The sequence below is a fragment of the Pinus tabuliformis genome, chromosome 9 (assembly GCF_031772625.1).
Source record: "Pinus tabuliformis cultivar Carrire ecotype Pingquan chromosome 9, CPIR1, whole genome shotgun sequence".
Taxonomy (NCBI): Eukaryota; Viridiplantae; Streptophyta; class Pinopsida; order Pinales; family Pinaceae; genus Pinus; species Pinus tabuliformis.
Window position 1 is genome coordinate 1,752,218,095 of NC_142307.1, and position 20,038 is coordinate 1,752,238,132.

Below are 20,038 nucleotides of genomic sequence, written 5' to 3' on the forward strand. Positions count from 1 at the left end.
TATTTCTTTGTTTCTGATTTAAAAGTTAATTAGATAAAATTATATATCCTCTAAGATATTGTATGTATTACAATATATAGTCTATCATTAAATAAATTAAAAACTTGTGTATAAAAATAATAATAAACAATATAATCTTAAAAAAAAATAAAACACACCGTATCAAAATTGAAACAAAACCGAAGCTTATAAACCTGAATGACTATAGTAAAAACTAATCGGACTTTGACAACTTATCAGCCAGAATGACTATAGTAAAAACTAATAGACTTTGACTCTGAAAAAGCAAACACTTCGGCCATTTGATTAAAATATTATGAATATCAGCATGTTCCGTGTCTCTTAATGGGAAAGCATTGCGGTCAGACTTTCACACTCTGAAAAAGCAAACTCTTTGGAGATTTGATTAAAATAATATGAATATAAGTATGTTCTCTATCTCTTAATGGAAAAGCATTGCGGTTTGTTTTGTTGTGTTATATGGAAACGACAGAAAACAAAAAAAAAAGAGCATCTCGTGAATAGCTTATTATTAAATATATATATTATGGAAACGAGAAAGAAAGAAAAAAAGAGAGGGATTATGTCGGTAAATCAATATTAAATGCGAAGAAAAAAAGAGAGGGATTATGTCGGTAAATCAATATTAAATGCGAAGGCCAGTTGGCTTAGAATCTGGAAGCCCTGTCGTTTACGGCCGTAGGAGCTATTTTTTATGAGCCCTGGAGCACTATACCGCAATATACACTGCTGCTGGTCCCACTACTCTTCTATGGGTACCGGCCTTTTATTTCTCGTCATGGCCGCCATGGTCGTCATCGTCTCCCTGCAGGCTACTGCGCGTGAAAGTACTATGAATATGGTGTTCTACTTGCACGGCAAGTTAAGCAGAACGAATGTGACGTCGTTTTCATTGGTTGGATTAAATATATAAAAAATATAGTGTAATTAAAAAATTATAGTATTCCGAAGATACGGGTGACACAGGTGTCCTAAATGGTTCTCAGTTCTCATGTCAACTGTTAATGGCGAGTACTGCATGCTGCAGAGCAGCGGGGCTCTCCATACCTTCACATTAAGTAAAGAGGATAGACAACATTTCGAAGGAGATGGCAGTATCTAGGCATTTATGGTTTGCTCTGTTCGAAGCATGGCAAGGATGGTTATATTCAACACATCCCGGCTCTTCCCCCTCATGGTGTGTATCAATTCTTCTTGCTCTGAGTTCTGGTCCTCGAAGGTTCTGGGAGGCGAGAGGGTCTCCATTTACAGAGGCGCGCTTCGCAGGTTTCAGGCTAGTTTCAGAGGTAAGCGACTCTCTCATCCTTCTAAAACCAGCTCAGTGTGTATTTCATGTTCTCTGGCTCAAGCATTTTGTCTCTCAATTGCTCTCTTTGCTTGTTCTATTGATTCTGTGGCCATCCATACGCTACTCAATATGGTCCGCCAAGGTGGCACGAAGCAACCTAGAGGGCGCCATGGTGATGGCTCTCGGCCTACAGCCAGCAGCCTTGAGAACCCTAAACATTCACCCACCAATCTCTCTCCCTCTAAGGCGAATGTGCAACCCCTAGCCATGCTCGTAGGCCAATCCCGAATAGTGCTTTTCAAACCACCCATTTTAAATTCCAAAGCAACCTCAATAGACCTCTGATTTCTGCCCATATCACCATCATTCTCTCGGAAGAAGAAAACCAGATCCATCCTCTGGCCTGTATCGCTTCGAGAGCACCGAGCAGCAGTTGACAATGGGTAGCTAGGAGAAAGATCTGGTTGATCAACGAGGCCATATTGACAGCGCGAGAATCATTCTGCCCCATGTAGAAAATTTCTCTGTTGTTGGGGATGGAATTCTGAATGATACTAATCACCCAATATCCATCCCAGAGGACGATAAGGCTGGCAATGAAGCTCTTTGTTTGGTTAGCGATTGTCCAGCAGAAGAGAAGAGGAACCCTAAGGCCACACGGCTCAATTTTGTCTCATTTTGCTTTTTGGGTGTCAAGCAGATGATCGTTTCCAAGTTTCATTGAAGACACACATGACTCAATTCCGTCGGCTTGACGATTTTGGTCATTTCCAGGGCAGTGGCAACGTTTTTATAGTCAGACTCGCAATGGATACTTGCTTCCGTGTTCTCATGCACAGTGTTCTTATCTACTGGTCCTTCTCTGATATGTTCTTCTGTCATGTAGTTTTTTGTAGCACATATGCTCAGAATCCTTCCATTCTGAGACGAACTTGCTGTGTAGAGAGCCCTCATGAATCTTCTGAGACCTCGATTACTTGTAAAAAAAAAATTATTTTAAGTTAATAGATATTAGTCTTTGCCAAGAGAAAAAAAAAAAAAAATATATATATATATATATAAAATATTAATATTTTAAGAAATACAAAAATATTATATATAAATAATATAATGTAATCAAAAAATGTAACTTTCACATTTTAAAAATTATTTAATGAGATTAAAATTTTAATATTTTAATTTAATTAAAGCAAAAAATAATTTAAATATATTTAAACTTCACTTACATTTATATGATTGTATTTACACAACTTTACATATCACATCAATCCACTAAATTAGTTGAGCAAAAAGGACATCAAAGTACCAACTTTCTATAAAGTTTTAAAGTATCGTCACATAGTACATGCTACATGCAATTTAATGTTTAATTCATTTCAATATTAAATTAAGGAAATTAGTTGGGGTATGTGCAAAACATAGAATGTTTAATTCATCTTACTATTAAATTAAGACAATTAGATAAAGGTATGTGCAAAACATAGAGTTACCATTCCATGAAAAAAGCGTGAAGGTGAAGTTAATAAAATGAAATAGATCAATTTATTTAGGTAAGTCTACTCATAGGAATTGTTGGAGGACAATTTTTGGTCAGAATAGCGGCAACATAATTTTAGTAAATTTTGCTGAAAGAGCGTTTAAGTGTTTAAATGTGCTTTTTAAGGTGGAAATGGATTCAACTCCATCAAAAACCTCTGGGGCGCCCAAAATCTTGAAGATTAACAAGTGTAACATATCTTGTTGAAAGAGTGTTTAAGTGTTTAAATGTGTTTTTTAAGGTGGAAATGGATTCAGCGCCATCAAAAACCTCTGGGGCGCCCAAAATCTTGAAGATTAACAACTGTAACATGGATTTACAAAAATCGCTCCCAAAATTTATCAAAATATTGCTAGAATTTTCATGATTTTCAAGGCAAAAAAGTAGTTGTTTAGATTAAAACAAACTATTTTGGTTAATTTAATTTAAATCCAATAAATATTTTTAAGAACCGTTTATTTAAGTTATTTAATTTACAAAATTCAAGTGTTAAATTTATTTTTAAAATATTGAATCTATATTTGCATTAAAATTTCATTTAAAATAATAAACCATATTTAAATGTAATTATTAATTTTTTTTATTTTTTTTATATATAACGATGTATATGTTAAATAAAGCATAAGCGTCCTACGTGAAAAATCAAAATATTAATTTGTTGGTTGTATTTGAATATGGAAAAACATTGTATAGTTGAAAATAAGTAAATTTAAGGAATTCAAATTAGTATTTGTTTTCTTCCGCTCAACTTAATTGTCACGGGACAAAAATCCATAAAAAAAGATGGCAACCTAAATTCTGCACATCATTTAGATGCCACGTAGATTATGAAATTCAAATAAATTGACACGTAACTGTGATCAATATCCAAGGTTTTTCAAATATGATTTGTTTAATGTGTTTATTCGATGATTTTGATGGCAATATTTGTATGTTGTCTTTGTCGTGTATTATCGGTAATTAGGTTGATAGGATTTTCTTTTCTCATGTTTTCTAGAAAACATTGTGCATAGATTTTTAGTTTCACCTTCAACCAGAGAGTCCACACTTTTATTGTCATGTTCTGCTCTCCACTTGATATCTGTGTGCACTATTTTTTACGCCAGAGTTTTGGGAGTGTTCGTTTGAATTCTTATGTCAGATTTTTATTGTGCACAACTGCAACCAATATCGCCAATCCCAATGTCCTGGTTATTCTCTCTAATTTGAGCGTCCAAGCTTCACTCCATCTCTAGAAGAGCAATGAATTCACCCCCTTCATGGTTAAAATCTAGGAAATGTGGAGCATAGATATGGGCCTTTGAAGAGTGAGAGGGGGACACCCTCTTTCTTGGTTGTTGCACTGAATAATGCCTGCTAAAAATAGGACTCCATGATGAAGACTCGTCACGCACAAGGGACATGGTCATGGCAGAATCGATGTATTCCAATACGTTTGGATGACATGGTATTCAGGCTCCAATTTTCCAAACTTAGTGGAAGAGAAGTGAGGGATGCTTTTATTACTGTACAATAATATCCACTTGCAGTATAGATAATATCCACATGTATTCATCCAACTCAAAAGAATTCAAGTTCTTGCTCCTTGCTTAGTTAAATTATATGTCATATTCTTAGTTTGAGTAAGCATCTATACTATCCACATGTATTCATCCAACTCAAAACAATTCAAGTTCTTGCTCCTTCCATAGTTAAATTATATGTCATATTCTTAGTTTGAGTAAGCATCTGGTAATTTTCCAGTGATTGATGTATTTTTTTAAAATGAATAAATGGGTTGGATAAGCTTTTTCCTGAACCTTTCAGTTTTTATGGGCGTTTCCGTTGTGGTGTGAGAAGCCAAGCAGATTGATTTGGCAATCCAGGACTATCCTTTTCACACCCACTATGTCGCAATGCAATTTATTAATGGGCCTTTGACTTGGATAAGGCCATGGACTTGGAATCATGGGTGATTACTGAATGTTGGAAGAATAATGGCAGTGCAGAAACAAAATATTTGAATGTGGATACTATTAATTCCACCGACTCTTACTCTCTCTCTCATCCGTGAATCAATTCTTTTGGCATTAACATTCATGTCTTGTTCTTCCTGATGTTGTTGATTAACCAACCCTTTGGATCATTGTGTAAAGAGTTGAAAATAATTAATATTATATTGTATTAATGGAGAAATGGTTACATGGTTGTAATGCAAATCCTAAGTTAGGATTAGTTCCCAAGTTGTAGGAGTTTGTTCTCACCTCCCTATTCTTTTGAGATGTATTTATTGTATCATCTTTGATTAATGTAATAGGACAATGTATGCTCTAGTTCGTGTAGTCTCTAAGTGTAGCTTGCTTTGGTGTGACCTGCTAGTCAATTCAATTCATGTTTTTATCTAGTTTTCTAACATGGTATCAGAGCTCAGACCTAGTGAGCCTCATTTACTTGCAAAGCATTTTTGGCTGTATTAGAGCCTTCGTCGCTACAGAGCCTTCGTGGCTACAGTGCTCCAGTGGCAAAAAGAGCCTCAATGCTCACAATTTCGGAGTCTAGGTGGTCGGGCTGACATACCTTACTCACAGAAGAAATTCATTTTCTCACAGGTCTCAACATTTCTCCACCTGAGCACAAACTAGTCATCGCGGTTTTTATCTTGATAGTAGTGATGATCATCGTAGATCTCAAGTTCAAACCCACGATGATTGACGTCTCCTTAGAGGGATTTTAAAGCATCATTTTTTTTTTCAGTCTAAAAGAGTGATGGTGTGTTTCTTATGGTTTTGAGCTTTAGATCAGGCAGTTTGGTGGCAGACCTAAGTTGAAGACACAAAGATGGTCGTAGATTCATGGAAGATTGACCATATCAGAGGCAGATCGTGTAGTTTGGTGGTAGATCTATGATCGATTCAAAGGTTTTGGTATGTTTTGTGACTATTTTTTATCTTGTAATTGGTCACTTGTTGAGAATTGACTGTAGATCGAGGGATTGGGATTTTGATGAGTCGAAAATGAACAATTTTATAGAAGCCTATCTCAACAAGTCTAATAAAATCGATGGGACCAATTATACCAATTGGAAATTCAAGCTACAAACATTGCTTGAGGGATTGAGCACTTAGCAGATCGTCAGTGGCGATGAGCAAATGCTGACCATGGTAGCAGGAAGCACGAAAACACTAATGTAGGAATGGGATAAAAGCACGATTAAGGTGAAAGTCTTATTGAAGATGTCTATTAAAGACAATTTTATCCTGCATATCAGAGACTATAAATTGTCCAGTGACATATGGACTACATTCAAGAACCTCTACCAGACACGTAACACCAATCGCATCTTGCCACTCAAAGTCAATTTGTTTTCCATGAGGATGGAGGAGAATGAATCTGTTATCAGATTCCTTGCACGGGTCAAGGACCAGAAGGACAAATTGGGAGACATTGGGGATAAGGTGTTTGATCCTGATCTTGTCAGAATTACATTGAACAGGATGACGGATGAATACCAGATGTTCATCACAGGCTTGTCTGCAAGGAAGGATACCCCTGCATTTGAAGAAGTAACAAGAATCCTTATACAGTAAGAGGAGGGGTGGCAGAATTTGAGACCACAGAGTGTCGATCTTACTCTGATGATGAAGAAGAATCCATACAAACGGAAACAACCACAGGGACAAAAAAGGGGTGTTAGGTCCCTATAATACTAGTGATTCCCCCATTACTATTGTCGTTGTATCCATTATTATTATTGGTGTGCCCCTATTGTCTCCATATTGTTATTATTGTGCCCCACAGAATCCTCTCTATTATTAGTTTTGTGCCTTTATATTATTATTGTTTGGTCGGTTTGGTTATATTGTGACCCCTTAGACTCCTATATATAGAAAGGAGATTTTTTCATTTTTATCATCCAAGAATTGTTCATTTGTGTAATGTAAAGGAGGTTGCCCCCTCAAAGAGGCTGAATTTTAAGACATTGATCTATCTTTTCTATCTTTTTGTGAGCTGGTTTAATAAAATTTGGTATCAGAGCTTTGGATTCTAGGGTTTCGCTCCTCCAAACAGACCACCGTGGAACTTTCGCTATAATTTTTTTGCTGCGATGTTTCAAAAGATAAAAAAAAACCCATTCGATACTAAATTGCACTGAACCTCAGGTCCGAATTTCAAATTTTGTCTTGCTATATTTTCAGAGATATGATATGAGGAAGTTAGGGCTTTTGCAAGCTCCAAAATTTCATCTAAAACAGGCCATCATGGAATTTTCGATATAACTCTTTCACTATGAAGTTTTAGAAGCTAAAAGTAAAACATATTTGAGAATAAGTCGTTCTGAACCTCAGCTCCAAATTTTAGATCCTGTCTCGCTATATTTTCGGAGATATAACCTGAGGAGTTTAGGGTTTTTGCAGACCCCCAAATTACATTCCAAACAAGTTACCTTGGGAAAATCGTCATAACTTTCACTCTGAGCATCAGAGTGAATTTTCCTAAGAAGTTACAGAAAGAGGACAAACTGTAGTTTTTTTGGGTATCATTTACAGAACCTAAGGTTGAAATAGTGACCCACGTCAAGTCGTACAAGTTCACTCTACTGAACCAGTCTATATTCAGGTCATCGTGGGAGATTTGGCATAACTCTTTATTGGAGAATCCAATATTGATTAGACTTGCAGGGTTCAAAATATTACTCAGAGGGTTACTGTAGGAGAAATTTCAGACCTAGGAGATCCAAAATTATAGAGATATATTAGATTCAATATCGAGCTCCTACAAAGTGAAAAAAGGTGTGTAGTTTTTTTTTTAATTTTTCCATAAGCTTGGTTTGAAAAATTAGTTTGAAGGAATTCAAAGGGCATAGTGAAGCATTATTATCGGTAATTGATGCCCAGAAAAAAGAAAATGGAAACACCTAGTAAGCAACCTGAGAGCTCTAGCATGACTCATGAAGAAGAGGAAGAAATGCAACATGATATATCAAAATTATGAGACCAAGTGCAACAAATTTCACTCACGCAAAAAGTATTAGAAAATAAGATGGATGGTTTAAAGAAAGACGTAGAAGTTAAGATGGATGGCTTAAAGTAAGGCATGGAAGCTAATATGGATGGTTTAAAGAAAGGTGTAGAAGCCAAGATGAATGACATGGAAGCTAAGATGGATGGCGTGGAAGCTAAGATAGATGATTTTAAAAAAGGCATGGAAGATTTGAGGACAAATTTGACAAAGTTTCTACAAGAAATGCTTACTAATGGCGAAAGGGTAGTAAAGGAAACTCATTATGAGAACAAAATACATGTTAATCATGATTTCGTAGACTCTAATGTTGGATCAGAGAACCACCATGTTCCAAAGATCGATATAAGGAAGTTTGATGGCAAGGATCCTGGAACATGGATACTACAAATGGAATAATTTTTCGATCTCCATAATGTGCAAAACAAACAAAAGGTACACATTGCAACATTATATTTGGAACCAAATTAGTTTGTATGGTATCGATGGCTTTGCTCTCGTAAAAAAAATTTCACTTGGGTATTTTTACGGATGAATTGATAGCACATTATGAGGATACAAAAAACAACACCTTTTTAAGACAATTGATAAATCTCAAACAAAAGGGTTCAATGATGGAGCACATTGAGGACTTTCAAAAATTGAATATAGGGGTAAAAGATATTCCAGAGAAGCATAGGATTGATTTGTTCATAGGGACTTTTAAAGATAACATCCAACATGAGGTTCGCCTTTGGGAACCAGATTCATAGGAGAATGCATTCAGGTTGGCAAGAAAAATGGAAAGAAAAATTTTTGCAACAAGGAAGCCTACCACTCACAATCATAAAGATGGAAGTGTTACTGTCCCTAGCTATCCACAACCTACAAGGTTGACACCACAGTGATTGGAAGAAAAAAGAGCAAAAGGGCTTTGTTACTGTTATAGATCTAATCCAGAAATATATGATATTATAAATAAACCCAAGAATAACAAGATCTGAATATAGATAAAAATGCTTCTTTATTGATCAAACCCTTAAGGTAGGGCAACACCATACATTCACTCCTTAAGGAAGGAGAACACTCCACAAGCCATATGCATGTTCATACAATATTCCTTGACATCTCTCAATGTGGAGTCTCTAGCCTCTATATATGGCTCATACATACAATACCATGGGTCATTATCATGGTTCCCTCAATAACATCTATCTAATACCATGGGCCCATTACCTTATTACTAACTACTTGTGGTCCCTTACATGATACGGGTTAACCACCTTATTTATTACCATGGCCCATCCCATTATTACATTATTCCATTGGGTACCTCCCTTTGTACCCCATATTATCCCCCCTAGATATACTACATTCCACACCTCTTAACATGTTTCGTCTCTGAAACATGGGAAGAACACAAATAATAAGATCTACTCAAAAGATTAGTCCACTGGTACCATGCACGCACATCTAGCCATCATAGAGAAAGGTGAACCATTGATCTAGCTGGTGCCTTGCTTGCTTGAGATGGAAGCTGACCGTCGCAGCTCTTTTGTGTGGATCGTCACTCCTCTCTATCTTTCATGCCAGGGTTGTTGTCCTTGTGGCTAATTTGTTGCCACCTTGTTGGTTGTTTTCTTGCGGGGTGATGTGGGTGGTGATATGCTGAAGTTTTAACCCACGGTGTCTTTTTCTTTAATTCACGACCTAATGGAGCTTGATTGGTAGTTGGTACATGTTGTGGCGTCTTTTGTTATTACTTATCTTCCAATATTACTTCAACCACTTATTCCTCATCCGGACTCTGATTCGGCCGATTTTTTTTTTGAAATCGAGTATTTTTTCACAAAAAATCTAGATCTGCAATTATATTTTGCATATTTTCCCCCAAAATGTGAAAATCTGATTTGCAAACTCGCCGCCCCAAAAAGTCCCTTAAAAAAATATTCTCCACTTTTGCCTAAGTAAGTGCTATGATACCACTTGTTATACATCTAACCTAGAAATATATGATAATATAAATAAACTCAAGAATAACAAGATCTAAATATAGATAGAAATTCTTCTTTATAAATTAAACCCTTAAGGTGGGGCAACACCATACATTCACTCCTTAAGGGAGGAGAACACTCCATAAGCCGTATGCCTGTTCATACAATATTCTTTAACATCTCTCAATGTCGAGTCTCTAGCATCTATATAGGCCTCATACATAAAATACCATGGGTCATTACCATGGTTCCCTCAATACCATCTATCTAATACTATGGGCCCATTACATTATTACTAACTACTTGTGGTCCCTTACATGATATGGGTTAACCACCTTATTTATTACTATGGCCCATCCCATTTTTACATTATTCCCTTGGGTACCTCCATTTGTACTCCATATTATCCCCCGTAGGTATACTACAATTATAGTTGTGATAACAAATACAATAAAGGTTAGAAGTGTGCCGAGAATAAATTATTTTACATAGATTGTGAACATGAGGAAGAAAAGGACAAGAAACATCAAAAGAAGAGGATATACACTAGGAAAAAATCCTAGGAAAAGAATAAATGAATTTGACCATATCTTGTAATGCATTAGCTGGAATTTCCACTCCTCAAACTATCAAGATAGAAGGGCATACCAAGAAGAAAAACGTAATAGTGTTAATTGATTCAGGAAGTACCCATAATTTTATTCATTGTAAGATAGCCAAGGAATGGAATTGATTCCTATATCCAGCACCAGAATGTCAAGTGATGGTTGCAAGTTGAGGAACCATAAATTGCTCAGGAAAGTGCCATAATATCAAGCTATCCATGGGAGAATATGTATTGAATAGCCCAATGCTTTCCATTCCAATGGGTGGTGCTGATGTTGTATTAGGAGTCCAATGGCTACAATCCTTGGGTACAGTAGCTTTTAGTTTTTAAGAACTTGTCATAAAATTCTCTTCAGAAGGAAAGGAAGTTGAATTAAGGGGTATCGCAGGGAAACCAAGAAAGATAATCAGCTCTAACAAAATGAAAAAGCTTCTAAAGAAAGAACAACGAGGCATAATTTCACAATGATGTTCACTAGATGTTCCCACATCAAAATCATCCATTTCTCCAGATCTCTAAAAAGACTTGGACAATCATTCCAAGGTATTTGAGACTCCCAAAGGCCTCCCGCCTATTCGTGATCATGAGCATGCTATTAATTTGATTCCAGGAAGTGTTCCTCCAAACATCAGGCCTTATAGATATCAATATGTCCAAAAGAGTGAAATTGAACGTATGGTTGCAGAAATGCTAGATGTTGGTATAATTCAACCTAGTTAAAGTTCTTTCTCTACTCCAGTAGTATTGGTTCACAAGAAGGATGGATCATGGCACATGTGTCCAGATTATAGGGAGCTCAACAAGTTCATTATTAAAGATAAATTTCCCATTCATGTCATTGATGAATTATTGGATGAAATGTATGGATCAATTTACTTCACCAAGTTGGATGTTCGTTCAGGATATCATCAAATCAGAATGAAGACAAAAGACATTCTAAAAACAACATTTAGAATTCATGAGGGTCATTATGAATTTTTGGTCATGCCTTTTGGCCTTACTAATGTACCTTCTACATTTCAAGGTTTGATGAATTCCATTTTCAAACCCTTCCTTAGAAAATATGTGTTAGTATTTTTTCATGATATACTAATCTACAGAAGTCTTGGAAGGATCATGTCCAACATGCTGACATGGTGCTCAAACTATTGGAGGAGGAAAAACTATATGAAAAAATATCCAAATGTTTCTTTGGAGTACAAGAGGTGGAATATCTAGGTCATATTGTATCTCATGAAGGTGTTAAGGTAGACCCTAGCAAAACTAAAACAATAAATGGAAAATCCCCACATCCATAAATCATCTATGAGGATTTCTCGGGTTGACATGGTATTATCGCAAGTTTGTTAAGAATTATGGGAGAATATCACCAACTCTAACAACATTCTTGAAGAAAGATGCATTTTCATGGACTTGAGAAGCAACAAATTTCTTTGAACATCTTAAAGAGGCAATGTGCCAAGCACCAGTCTTAGCTACATTGAACTTCACAAAAACCTTTATTGTGGAAAGTGATGCCTCAGGAAATGGAGTTGGTGTTGTTTTAATGCAAGAAGAAAGACCCATTACTTTCGAAAGTCGTCCAATCAAAGGAAAGTATTTACACAAAGCTATATGTGAGAAGGAAATGTTGGCAATACTACATGCACTTAAGAAATGGCAACCCTACCTAATGGGAAGACACTTCAAGGTAAAAAGAGATAATGATAGTCTTTAATACTTTTTAGAACAAAGATTATCTTCAAAAGAGCATCAAAAATGGTTCACAAAGATTCTGGGTTATGACTTTGAAATCATCTACAAAAAAGGGAAGCAAAATGTTGTGGCAGATGCACTCTCAAGAAAGGATGAGGATGTGGAAGCATTTCTTTGCGCCTTTTCTATTATCCAGCCAGATTGGATAAAGGAAGCAAGGGATGAATGGAAGAATAATGAGGAAGTGTAGTCACTCATTCAAAATATACAACAATATCCTAGTACATCTGATACATTTAGCTGGAAAAATGATTCGTTATGGTACAAGAATCAGTTATACTTATGTAAGAATTCCCAACTCGAACAAAAGATTCTTAAGGAATTGCACACCTCTCCCTTAGGAGGGCACTCACGATTTCTAAAAACCTACCACTCAGTTAAGAAGGATTCTTTTTGGGATGGCCTTAAATCGAATATTCAAGAGTTTATGACAGAACTTTTGGTTTGCCAACAAAATAAATTTGAAATAATTAGGACCCCAAGACTATTACAATCTTTATCCATTCCAAGCCAAAGTTGGGAGGAGGTTTCAATGGATTTTATCATAAGTTTACCCAAGTCTGAAGGAAAGAGTGTTATCATGGTTGTAGTTGACAGACTTATCAAGTATGCACACTTTTGTGCATTATTTCATCCATTTAAAGCGAGTACAGTTTCTACTGCATTTATGGAAACAATTCAAAAGCTACATGGAAACTCAAAGATTATTGTCAGTGACAGAGATTCCATTTTCACTGGAAATTTTTAGACATAATTATTTTCTTGTCTTGGTACTCAATTAGCTCATAACTCATCTTATCATCCTTAATTTGATGGGCAAACTGAGATAGTAAACAAATGTTTGGAAGGATATCTTCGTTGCTTTGTATCTGATAAATAGACACAATGGGTCAAATGGTTGACTTTGGTTGAATTGTGGTATAACACTTCCTTCCATACTGCAACAAAAATGACTCCATTTATGGCACTTTATGGATATCATCCACCATCCATCACGTCATATTTAAGAGAAAAGTCTAAGGTTCAAGTAGTGGAAGATCACATCGAGCATCAACAACAAGTTCTCCAACTCTTAAAGGATAACCTCACCTTAGCGCAGAATAGAATGAAACAGCAGGCAGATCAGCATCGCAGTAAAAGAAATTTTGATGTAGGTGATTGGGTATTCATAGAGCTACAACCATATAAACAAACCTCCTTCAAGCAAGCTAATAAGGATAACAAATTATCACCAAATTATTATGTTTCGTACAAGGTGTTGCAAAATGTAGGTTCTATGGCATACAAATTGGAGCTTCCTGCAGCTTCCTAAGTGCACCCATTTTTCCATGTTTCATGCTTAAAGAAGGTTATAGGTGACAAGCTTCCAGTTCAAACAATATTGCGAGAATTTGATGAGGAAGGTAAAATCATATTGGAACCTGAAGCAGTCAAAGAAACAAGAACTCGACAGCTATGAAATCGATCAATTTTAGAGTATCTCATCAAGTGGAAGAACTTACTCGTTGAAGATTCCACATGGGAGGATAAGAATTTTATACAGAATCATCCAGAACTAGTCAAGCGTTGAGGACAACACTTTTTTGAAGGAGAGGGGCATGTTAGGTTCGTATAATACTAGTGAGTCCCCCATTACTATTGTCATTTTATACCTTATTATTATTGGTGTGCCCCTATTGTCCCCATATTGTTATTATTGTGCCCCATAGAATCCCCTCTATTGTTATTTCTGTTCCTTTATATTATTATTGTTAGGTTGGATTGGTTATATTGTGACCCCTTAGACTCCTATTTATGGAAAGGAGGTTTTGTCATTTGAATAATTAAATAATTATTCATTTGTGTAATGTAAAGGAGGTTTCCACCTCGAAGAGGCTGAATTCTAAGGCGTTGATCTATCGTTTTTATCTTTTTGTGAGCTAGTTTCATAAGAGGCGGTCGCAGTTTTCAGAAAAGACCATTTAGAGGTATGTTTCCAAGTAACAATGGTAATAAATCTGACATTAAATGTTTTTACTGTGGGAAAACCGGTCACTTTGCTAAGTTTTGTTTTAAGGGACAAGCATGTGAGGCTAGAAATAAAGAGAGAAAAAACACAGGGAATTTTTCTAATGAAGGTCACATTCATGATCCTTGATTATTTGTAGTTGATTATGCTCTTTCAACTATTGAGGAGGATGATTCTGAAATATGGTTTGTAGATGCAGGCATGTATTCACATATGACTGGTAATAGATATTGGTTCGAATATTTTCAAGAAACTACTTGTGGAGCTAACATATATCGAGGTGATGACAGAGGTTATCAAATCAAGGGGTATGGTGATATTCTGGTGACGTTACCTGATTGTAATATCAAATATATTAAAAATGTGATGTATTTACCTGGGATTAAGAAGCACTTGATCTCTATTTCAATGATGGAAGATCAAGACCTGCAAGTCGAATTCTTGAGATCATATTGTGTCACAAAGGACATCAAGCAAGAACTAGTTGCATAAAGAGGGTGTGTGGGAGGCCTATATAGGTTGAACGTCAAGATCATGCCACACCAAGTTCTGGATTCAACAGGATTGAAAAATGAGAATCTCTGGCATCAAAGATCCAGCCATCTAAACCTACAAGATCTCATGCTGCTACAAAGAAAATATATGGTTGATGGATTACCTGTCTTTCATAATATTCATTTAGATTTTGATGGATGCGCATTAGGGAAAATGAATAGAGAATAATTTCCTTTGAATGCTGATACAAAAAAAAGAGATATTTTGGAGCTTGTGCATACTGATGATTGCACTAGATTCTCTTGGGTATATTTTATTAGAAAGAAGAGTCGAACATTTCAATGCTTTAAATAATTCAAGAATATGGTGGTAAAGTAGATAGGGAAATTCATCAAGATTCTCCGCTCTGATCAAGGGGGAGAATACAAGTTGGGACAGTTCATGAAATTTTGTAGGAATCATGGGATTATTCAATAGTACAGAGTACCTTACACTCCACAACAAAATGGAGTTGCTGAAAGAAAGAACATAAACCTTGTGGAGTGTGAAATAAGTATGATTCAAGGTAAGGGTCTATCTAATGGTTTTTGGGTTGAATCCATTAACACTACAGTTTACTTGAAAAATTGGAGTCCAACTAAAATTCATAATTTTAGAACTCCCTTTGAAGCACTTTATGGATATAAGCCTACAGTGAATCATTTAAGGGTTTTTGGGTCAAAGGCCTTTTCCCATATTCCCAATAATGACATGAAAAAGTCAGATCCTAAGGCCACAAAATGCATCTTTGTAAGATACTGCACTGAGTTTAAAGATTATAAATTATTTAATCCTTTCACTCATAAAGTTTTTGCGTGTCTAGATGGGCTATTTCATGAGCAGGCTAAAGAAGGAAGTAAGAACAACAACCTTGAAGAATGGCACATTCCATTGTTCATGGAAGAAAGTAGTGAGGACATGCAGCAGCAGCAACAACAACAACAACAAAAGAAGGAGGAAGAGGTAGGTGATGCAATCAGTAAGTCGACCCCACTAAGGTCTGAAGAAGACAGATTTGAGATGAGTCCATTACCAATAAGATCAGGTAGGCAGGCTCAAATACCAGCAAGATTGAGAGACTATGCTTTAATGTCAAACATTTGAGATGTTATAGAACCCTCAAATTATAAAGAACCTAGTGAATCTCATGAGTGGACGGCCACAATGAATCATGAGGGCTACACTGGGGGAGCAATACCATACTGCATGGGTTCATATTGGGGGATATATATTGAGGTAAAAATGACACAATATCTTGGGGGATATATATGGGGTAAAGGGTTTTTATATTGGAAGGTATAAAAAATGGAGTTCAATGTTAATGAAAAAAATATAAAGGGGTATAACAAATGTTAATAACAAAATGGATACCTACAATATCGAGTCGAAGTAGGGGTTTCTTAAATTGGGAAGGTGTATCGGGTTCGTATTGATAGGGGGTTAAATAATGTGATTTTTAGGGGTATTTTCCAATATGTAGTCAAATTAAGGGTATTTTTTAATGTCTCCAACGCATGCGATAGGAAAAAGGTTCATTAAGTGAAGTCTTGTGTAATGAATGAAGAATTTGAATCTATTATTAGAAATAATAGTTAGGATCTAGTTGAATTTCCTGAAGGAAAAGTACCCATAGGTTGAAAATGGCTTTATAAACCTAAATTTAATGCAGATGGGAGTATGGAAAAGTTTAAAACTAGACTGGTAGCAAACGGTTATTCATAGAAAGAGGGAATTGACTATGAAGAAACCTTTGCTTCTATAGCCAAACTGAATCCGATTAGAATGTCAATTGTTGTAGCTACAAAACATCAATGGAAGCTACACCAGTTAGATGTTTAGTTTACATTTTTAAATGGTGATTTAAAGGAACAGGTTTATTTAATGCAGCGTGAATGGTTTGTTAAACAAGGGCAAGAGCATTTAGTTTGTAGATAGAAAAATGCTTTGTATGGTTTAAAACATGCACCCAGGTCTTGGTACGAGAAGATTGATTCATTTTTCTTGCAACATGGTTTTCATAGGAGTAAGCATGACCTAAATCTATATACCATGTATGATGAACAGGGGCAGATAATTTTGATTTATTTGTATATGGATGACATGATTATAACATGTAATGTAGATGCATTAATCAAAGAAATCAAATTACAGATGTCACAAGTTTTTGGGATGAAATACCTCGAAAGTTTACATTATTGTCTAGATCTGGAAGTGTGGAGAGACTCTGAGCAGACTTTACTTATTCAAGGGAAGTATGTCAGAGAACCGCTCAAAATGTTCAGAATGGAACAATGTAAGATAGCATCAGTACCTTTGCAGCGTAACCTGAAATTTTGCAGAGACGATGGCTCTAAGGAGCTGGAAGCTACTTTGTATAGAAAATTAGTTGGTAGTCTCATATATTTGACTACAAATAGACCAGACTTAGCATAGTCTATTAGTGTGTTGAGCGAGTTTATGTCTAAACCTCTCGAAATTCATTAGATAGCGGAAAAAAGTGTACTAAGGTATCTTCATGGTACTCGTGATTATGTTAATTTATACACTAATACATCTGATGTTACTTTAGCAGGTTTTTCAGACTTTGATTGGGCAAGCAACTTGGATGATCGATGATCTGTCATAGGATATGCATTCAGTATTGGATCTGGGGTTATAGCATGGAGCAATAAAAAGTAGAGCACTGTGTCTTTATCTTCAGCTGAAGCTGAGTACCAAGCAGTATGTGCAGTGACATGTGAAGCTATCTGGTTGAGAAGGCTTCTCCATGATGTAGGAGAAGAGCAGAAAAAGGCGATTATCATTAGTTTTGATAGCCAGAGTTCAATTAATATGGCGAACAATCCAATGTTTCATAACAACACGAAACACATAGATACTTAGTTTCAATTTGTAACGGAAAAAGTTGAGTCAAAATAATTTTTTATTGAATACTATAAAACATGTGACAATATGGTTGATATTTTTAGAAAGCCTCTTAGGAAAGTGAAGTTTAAATTGTTTAGGGGGATGTTAGGACTTCAAGATAATCCTTTCTCCATTAAAGGGGAGAGTTGAAAATAATTAATGTTATATTGTATTAATGGAGAAATGCTTACATGGTTGTAATGTAACTCTTAAGTCGAGATTAGTTCCTAGGTTGTAGGAGTTGTTCCTCACCTCCCTATTATTTTGAGATGTATTTATTGTATCATGTTTGATTAATGTAACATGACAGTGTATGCTCCCATTTGTACAATATCCAAGTGTAGCTTGCTCACCTGTGAGTTGGTAGTTAATTCAGTTCATGTTTTTCTTTCTAGTTTTCTAACATAAAGGGGATGATGGAATAGCCATCACACTTCACAAAAATGAAGAGTCTCTACATGCAGGATTCGTGCAGGAGGATGCCCAAAGTTCGAACTTGGACAAAGGATATGAGAAACTCACCAAGATGGTGGAAGCCACCAAGGATCGAGTCCAAGATTTGAAGGGAAGGGTGAAACGTTGCCATGGAAATATGACCAAGGGAAAGGAAAGGGTCGAGAGTATCTTTATGCTCACAACTTCGGGGGTTATTCAGACAAATTCTCGTCGGGCACTCCAAAACAAGATTTGTTGTTGATCATAGACACATGCAACAATCTAGTGTGGGTACGGTGCACAATAAATTACACTTGTATCAATTGCCCTGTGGACAACACCTCCAATGGAGTTTTCTTTTCAAGGATGTCGACTTCTCTTCACCTTGTAACCTGTGTTGATCCAAACTTCGAAACCCTTTTTCGCACAACACAGAGCTTGTGAGGATGTCAGCTTCTCTTGACCTTCTAACCTCTATTGATCCAAACTTCGAAACACTTTTTGGCACAACACATAGAGTTGCGCAAGAAGCCTAAAAGATTTCTTTGAGATTTTCCGAGCCTATGGGACTCATTATGGCATGTGAAGTACTACAATGCTTCTCTTGACAGAGACTTTAAATTTAGCATTGAAAAATGGAAAAGAGGAAAGAGAAATAACAAATTTTGTAGTGGGATGTTCAATAATTTCATTGTAGCATCCTTCTTTGTTTACGCCTTCCTAGCTTAGTGAACACAAAGATATATTTTTGTATGGCCCTAAGAGCCACTGATTAGATGAATAAAACTAGAAAAGCCTCATGATTCTCAGTGACAAGGCGTTCCCCAATGACATCCCTCTGAATTACACCCTTTTTCTAACCAATTCCAAAGCAACCCCTTGTTCTCAATATGGGTTATACTATTACATCATTCTCGGAGCTGTAAGCCTTCTAACTTTAAAATATTCGACACCAAAGGCAATGGAGAAACCAGAATAGATTCCAGCACTACTTTCACCGTTTTTCATGATGAAATCTTCAAGCATATTGCAGTTGGGTTTGCTTCTCATATTGAATACAACAGAGCTGTTGATGTTGAATCTGTGACTAGTATGGGATTGTGTTACAATGTGTTTAGTCTAGAGAATATTGTGTTTCCTGAGTTTTCATTCCATTTTAAGGGTAGCTCAGATATGGTACTCTCAATTTGCAACTATTTCAGTTATTTAAGCAGTTTTGATTCAATTTGCTTAATAATGATTAGTAGCAGAGATATTTTGGAGGTTTGATTGTACACCCGCAGTGATACTGGGGAACGATCAGCAGCGGGATTTTTATTTATTGTTTGACAGAGAGAAGAATTGTTAGGTTTCACTTAACAAACCTACAAGACTTTCGTGTGACTAGCGGACATATCATTTTTCATGGTTTAATAAAAATATTATTTTCGTTTTCGAAAACAAAACTCAGTGAGTACTTCTTGGATCATTGAGATTGATGGTCAATTTGAATAAGTTTCAACGTGATAAAAAAAATTTAAATCGTATGTATTGTGTTTGATTTTAAATAAATTTTCAAAGGTCAACTACCCACTCTTACACATATACAACACGATGCATATACAAGGACTATATCTATAACATTTTTAAATCGCTACTGACACTTTCTCTTAAAGCAATAACCTAAGATTTCACTGATGTGCTTGGTAATAAGAGGGTTGGGATATTTTTCTGTACTTCCATAGTATTTTGGCTCTTTATCCTGGTTATTCTGCATTTTAACCTGTAATGTTGCTGAAGAGAAATTTCAATTTCATCTTGGATGAATCTTTATATTTCAATTTTATCTTGGATAATTCATTATATTTGAATATATTTTTATTTATAGATTAAAGTTCAGCTCATGAGAATTATATAATCTATTCTTATAGATCAACGTCGGGATTATGAGAATTATATAGAGAGGAGGGGAGAAGACTGTAACGTGTTCAACTCT

The 20,038-nt window shown here is 35.8% G+C and overlaps 1 pseudogene; it reads left to right on the forward strand.

Annotated features, from left to right (window-relative positions):
* The first annotated feature begins 6,199 nt into the window (after positions 1-6,199).
* On the forward strand, positions 6,200-19,446 carry LOC149155736 (aspartic proteinase nepenthesin-1-like; annotated as a pseudogene).
* Positions 19,447-20,038: the final 592 nt, after the last annotated feature.